This window comes from Lupinus angustifolius, chromosome LG05, assembly GCF_001865875.1.
Source record: "Lupinus angustifolius cultivar Tanjil chromosome LG05, LupAngTanjil_v1.0, whole genome shotgun sequence".
NCBI lineage: Eukaryota > Viridiplantae > Streptophyta > Magnoliopsida > Fabales > Fabaceae > Lupinus > Lupinus angustifolius.
In genome coordinates this window covers 4,773,173-4,780,652 of record NC_032013.1, presented here as the reverse complement: position 1 = coordinate 4,780,652, position 7,480 = coordinate 4,773,173, and positions in this window count along the sequence as shown.

Sequence of the window (7,480 nt, the reverse complement as noted above, 5' to 3'; positions counted from 1 at the left end):
TACATTTCACTCAACCTGTCCTCTTGTATTGTGATAATAATTCAGCTCGATATATTGCTGCAAATTCTGTCTTTCATGAAAGAACTAAGCACATAGATATTAACTGCCATGTGGTTCGAGAAAGACTCCAAAACAAGCTCTTCCACCTCCTTCCTATCCAAACAACTCAACAAACAGCAGATATCCTAACTAAAGCTCTGGATCATACACCATTTCATTACTTGCTTTCGAAGCTGGGCACAATCAACATCTATGCTCTAGCTTACAGGGGCTATTGGAACATACTCAACATTAAAATGCTGACCACAATAACTTGCTAGCCAAGCCACATGCATATGTGCCCCATGCTCACACCAACAAAACCAAAGGCTCATCCCATGCTCCAGCACAAGCCACTGGTTCAAGCAGCTCGGTAAGAGTCCTATGCGCCATAACGCATCAGGTTGAGGCCCTTGACCGAAACAGCATGGCGCATCAGGATAAGGCCCTTGACCGAGACAGCATAGCTCAGGCCACGCCAAGCATCAAGCGTAGTCCCCTCGGTCAGGATGCTCGTGTCAGGCTTACCAGGCTCGGTTAGACTGACGCACCAGACTTGCTCAGGCTGATGCACACCAGCGTTGGCGCACAACAGCATATGGTCAGGCTCATGGCCCTGGCTAGCCTTGGCGCACCAGATTTCAACCAAGGCCTCAAGGCCTGCTCGGTCAAAGTTCTATGCACATGGGCAATTAATTGGCACGTGTATTTTCTATGGGCACATCTTATATATTCTAGAAGATAGCTCACCCTATGTTAGTTAGGCAAGTTTGTTGGTTAGTTAGTTCGGTTAATTCTCCTCTCAATCATATTGCTTCTACAGCAAGCAACATTGCTTTTCTATATAAGGAAGCATATGGCTATGTAATCATTAATGAAAATAAAATACAAAAGTTAAATAGGAAAATTGATTTGGGGAAATATTAAATTTTGAAAAATTGATTTAGGGAAAATTGAATTGGGAAAAATCAAACTTGATTACCTGCATGTAGTTGTCTTCATCAGATGAGGAGATTGTAGTCGCCATTGTCGTTAATAGTTGGCGGTTTGTCCTTGTTGTGACAGTTAGGTCTAATTGCCATGGTGGAGATGAAGAGTTGGAGAATGAGAGTTGAAGAAGGAGAAAGACTGATTCTAGGTCTGTTCTCTTGTGGAAGAAGAATGGAAGAAGGAAATGGGAACATGCGAGAAGAATGGAACTTTGAAGTAGAATGTGAGAACTGTGAGTCTGTGAGATGCATGGGTCTATTGAAAGCTTGAGAGGGAGATGAAAACGTGTGACTTGTGAGGTGTGATGGTGTTTGGGTGAATTGTGAAGCACTAAAGTTTGAAATTGGACTATGAACGACTTAACATTGTGAATGTGTTAAGCGTGTTATGAGAGTTGGTTTGGGTCTAGGCCTTTATGCTTGTGGGGTGCTCGTGTAGCCCACTTGAAATACATATAAACATAGTAGTCAAGCGGCCCGGGCGATATGGGCTAACGTACAAAAATGTGATGGCGTGTCCACATTTTTGTGCAAGCAATGTGGGCCGACACACAGGTAATGCCCATATTGTCATTTCTAAGTACAACTAGCCAACATTAATATTCAAAGGAAATCAACATTAAAATACAAAATTGATTAAGAAGATGATAAATAAATTTTACAGTTAAAAGTAATCAATGTAGTAATATTGACCTATATGTATAATAAAATAATAATGATATAAAAGTCGAGGTTAAAACAAATGAATGAGTTATAATTTTTCATCGTTATTAATTTAAAATTATCTTTATTCAGGTACCAATTTCACCACTAATTAAAGTTTAAGGATAATTAGAAAGAAAAAATAGTTCATAGTGATTACTTGCAAAATGCATAAAGTTTATGATATGGTTTGTACACTTTTACCTAGTATTTATGTAAGAGTTATTAATTTATTGTTTAAATTTTATCCTCATTTGCACCTTTAATTTTTTTAACTAATTATTTCTAATTTTCTTTTCTCTCTTCTAGGGATGATAATGAAAACCAAACCTGTGAGTACCCGTCCAAACTCAATCCGAACTTAACGGAGAAAATCCAATGTAATTAAATACGGATTTGAGTTTTAACCGAGCTCAACTTTTAGATTCGGATTTAGTACAGTTGATACCTATCTCGAACTCTCCCTAAACCCAACTAATATATATAAAATTACATATAAATACATATATAAAGCCTATATATATAGATATAGAAACTATATATATATATATATATAAATATATGTTTCAGATGGGTTTCCATCGGTTTCGGGTTACCCGAAATTCGACAGGTTTGGGGATAATATCATTGTTTTCAACCCCGACTTAATTCAGTTTTAGGTTCGGATTTTGGATTTCAGATTCGAAGTTGAGTAAACACAAACTCAACCCTAATCCGCCCCGTTGTAATTCCTACTCTCTTCCCCTCACAACTTAATGCAGGTTGGAGAAAATAAAAAGAGTGTTTTCCAAAAATTTAATGCATCTTAATGATTTTTAATTTATATAAATTAATCTTGATTTATTTAAATATATTAATGTAAAATATCTATTTCACGAAGAAAATGATATATTTTTAAAGATTAGACGTGTTTAAATATTAGTTTTTTAAGTTTCTCAGTTTTAAATAAGCTTTAAGTTAGGTTTGACTTTGATGCTTTTAAATTTTATGACATGTAGATTTGGGTTGACCCATTAAAAAACAAACCAACTCCTACTTACATAAATCTAATCGTGCTTACTATTGGACAGGTTATTAAACTAGGATTTATCATCCACTTGGTCAATATATTAACTCAATGAGTTACTTGGATTTCACTCGATTCATATTAAATAATACTATAAAATTTGTAATACTATCAAGCATTATTTCATATTTTTATACTCCGGATATAAAAATAATACCATAAGAAAAGTACCTCATTAAATTTATATTATATAATATATTAAATAATAACCAGAGAGGGGATAAGAATTTATGCAAAATTAAAAAATTAATTAAATATAATTTTATTAATAATAGAAACATGGTCAAAGGTTGTAAAAAAAACAAGACGTATGAGACTTAGTTTTTTTGAATAACCAAGAGTATCTCTCCCATATAATGAATTAATCCTTTTTGGAATGCGTGATTATCGTTTCTAGGAATTGGACATTTGACCTTTTGGTCTATCTAATAATTCAATAAAATCTTACACGATTAGACCAACACCTTGTTTTTTATTGGGCTTAGTTTGAAATAGTCTAATAGTTCTTATGACAAAGATTTATTAGAGTCTTACACGGTTAAATTAACGCATCTTTTATTATTTGGCTGATGAATATAATGTAATACCCTCATTTTTCAACAATTAAAGATTAGGATTAAACTGTTCAAGCATATACCATCCTTGCTAATACCAAAAGAAAATACCATCCTTCTTTCAATCGATATTGCCACAGAAGCAAGGCCTGCATCTCCATCTCATTTACATTGCTTCTCCTTCAAATACTCCTTTTTCATGTCTATTTCAGTCTTCATCTTCTTAGATCTACTATCTCATTCGCTATTCCTTAACAAAATGACTCTCTCTCACTTGATCATCCTCCTTCTTTCAATACTACACAATGGTTCACACTAGTCGTTGCAGATTTTTTTCAAGAAAATGTTAGATCAATTAAACGTTGGGACTGGTCGAGTCACCAATATTATGAATAAATCAGCTGAGCTGAATTGATTTACACTGTTATTACCAAATTAAAAATATTAATTATGTCATTGCAATAATATAGGGTGAGTAGAAGACTATGTTGTTATCTTCCAGTTGTTTCATGGTATTGTCATAAATTATATATAAATAGAATATCAACCACAACGTTCTCACGATAAAACAATTCATCTCATTGTATTGAATAATCACTTCATTGTAGAAACCGTTCTAGAATTGTACCCACAATTTTTTCACCATTCACTAATATGACTAACACCAAACATAGAGAGATAAGACTATTACTATGTCTCTTGCCCCTCAACAATATGATTAGTTTCAGTCAACAATATGCCTAATGTCAGTCAACAATATGACTAATGCCCCTCAAGAATATGGCTAATGCCACACAAAAATTGGTTGCTGCCTCTAAAGAATAAGGATAATGCCTCCAAAAATAAGATTGTTGTACCTAAAAAAAGTAAGGGTGTTGCTCCAAAAGAATAATGCTATTGTCCTCAAAATAAGGGTGCTCCTCTCAAATATAAGGATGATGCCACTCGAAGATAAGGTTGCTACCACTAAAGGAAAGAGTTACTACCACTAAAAGAAAAGAAAGAGGGAGAAATTGGCTGGAAATTACATATGCAGTAAAAGGGAGAACAAAAATATGAGAATCGTCATTCAATTAGTGCACTTTTCAAAAGAGGGGAGCTCTATTTATAGAGTTGGAAACTTCACAAGTATATAAGCTACCCAATGTGGGATTTAAGTTGTTTTTTTTTAATTCACTCTAACATATAAACTACCTAATTTGGGACCTTTTATTTTGTTCAATTTCACTCCTTGTTCCAACAATCTCCATTGAATTTTCTTAACTAATCTCTATAAGATTATGCATAAACAAATGTATTTCTTAACTAGAACCTTTGCATAGTGAGTAAGCTTCACATTTTACTAGTGCGATTCTTAGTTTTAAACTCTATCTCTAACATCAAACCAGACACAACCTTTTTAATTGTGTATTCTAAAAAGTTTGTGTATTAAAGATCATGCACGTCTATCCTAGTATAGTGAACACTTTAGAATCCCCCATTCACATAATTGAATCTATCAAGAGTATTCCTATAGCCTAGAAACTCCACTCTAAATGGAGTATAACTCTCATTAAGAGTTTTTATTAACTCATCGTGTTATTACTTCAGGAGTAATGCTTATTTAATTTAAACATGTTCAATTCATATCATTAATGACTTGTTATTACTTATTGAACCTATTTATTGATATCTCCAATGAATTCGGTCGGGTTACAATCATGAATGACCTATAGTTCTAGGGAAATAATTCCATTCCTGAAAATATTTTTTGGACTTTCTCTCTAGTGTGTCCTTTCGTCAAATGATCTACTTTATTTTCATAAGTTTACATATGATCCACTCTTACAACTTCAGTTGAGAGTGACTCTCTTTTAGTATTGTGCTTATGACACATTTTCCATTTCTGACTATTGTAATAATGGTTCTTAGTTTTTTCAATAGACGATGTACTATCATAATGGATCAACACAACCCGTCTTGATTATTTCCACAAAGGAAATTCTACAAGCAAGCTTTCAACAAACTTGTTTCTTCACTAGTTGTTACTAGTGCTATCATCTTAGATATCATAGTGGACTAAGTCAATGTAGTTAGTTTCTTTGACTCCAAGAAAAAATTTCTCCAACTGTGCTAAATATATAGTCATGTTCGCTTTGGAATCATCTAAAAGAGTATTCCCATATGCATATATGACTCCTTCAAGGACAATGGGGAAATTTTTATAATGTAATCCAAGGTTCGTGGTTATTTTGAGGTATCTCATGACCCTCTAAATAGCGTGACAATGCTCTATACTTGGTTTTTTTATATATGCAATGTTGAGTATAGTACAATCAGTAGCATACCGAAGGTTGTCAATGATATTAGTATATTCAGTTTGCCTTACACCTTCACTAGTGATCTTAAACAAGTTAACATCAATACAATACAAAATATAAATAATGAATATCATGCCAATTATGTTTTGACAGAGTACATAATTACAAATAAAAAATTACACAAATTACAAAGAAACAATATTATACAAATTACAAACAATCAAAATTAAGCTATAATTATACAAAGACTACTTACATCTACTTTTGCCTTTTCTTTGATTGTTTTTGTCTTGTAGGGTCATCCTTGTTTGGAGGAGCATTGATTTACCCAAAGCCCTTTAACGTGATCATCTCTTGTATATAAATCATCATTCATAGTTGGTCCACTCTTACGCGACTGATATATCCCAAAAAAAGATCATCTTCATCAATATCTTCATGTTCTTGGTCATTAATATTATTGACGATTATTTTGTTAGTTAAAAGAACAATGGACCATTTCATATCAGCTGGGTCACTACCATAGAATACTTATTGAGCTTGTGATGCTAGAATAAATGGCTCATCATTATATCTTGGCCTATTAAGATCCACCTGTATGAACCCTAACTCATCAACTCGGAAGCCATTATTGTTATCAACTCACATACAATAAAAAACCAGCATCCGAAACATTGTGTAATCTAATTCCCATATTTGTTCAGTCACTCCAAAGTATGACATGTTCACATATATTGGGTTTCTATCTTTTGCACTTGACATGTGTAAAGTTCGAGCAATAAGAGTCACACCACTATTTTGCATTTTACTCTGATCATCTTGATTTTTCGTATAAAATGTGAACCTATTAATTAGGTAACCAGTGTAGGATAAGACATGAATGCTTGGACCATTGACTAACCATTTCAATCTTTCAGAAACCAAATGTCCATTTATATTCAACTCCTCATCAATGTGATTTTTAGCCACTTAATGAAACACCGATTATGCTCTTTCGAAATCCAATTTTCATTTTTACTTGGGTAAGAATTCCTTAGCATCTCCTTGTGTGTTTCAACATATGGTTCAACCTCATCGGCATTATGTAAAACATATAAGTGTGTTTGCTCCAATTCTGTTCTTGTTATAGTCAATATTTCATTCCTAGTAATACCTTCACCAAATGTTTTTTTTTTGCATATCGAGGCTTTGGAATATCCATGAAATCACCATCGTTAAGGTATCCTGTATAAAAATCAAGAGCTTCTTCAACAATATATCGCTCGACAATACAACCCTCTAGTCTTGATCAGTTCTTCACACACCCTTTTAATGTCTTCATATAATGCTCAAAGGGGTACATCCATCTCATTTAGGAAGGGCCACACAATTGTGTCTCTCGAATAAGATTAATGCTTAGATGAACCATTATGTCAAAAAAGAAGTTGGGAAATACATTTCAAGCTCACACAAAGTCAAAATAATTTTTCTTTTCAATGAAGGTAATTTCTTAGGGTCAATCAATTTGCTACAAATTGCCTTGAAGAAGAAGCATAACCTAGTTATGGTTCCTCAAACCTTTTTAGGTAGAATTGACCGTACTTCAATAGGCAAGAAATGCTCCACAAGTACATGACAATCATGAGACCTAAGACCTTTTAATTTAAGGTCTTTCATTGATACGAGGTTCTGAATGTTGGAAGAGTACCCCTCTGGAACTTTAACATCCTGAATAAATTTACAAAATTCCATTTTCTCGTTCCTCGACAAAGTATAAGCTGCTGGAGGTAGAAATGTACGTTTTCCCTTCATTATCGGCCCCAATTCCTTATTCCCATACTAACCAAGTCC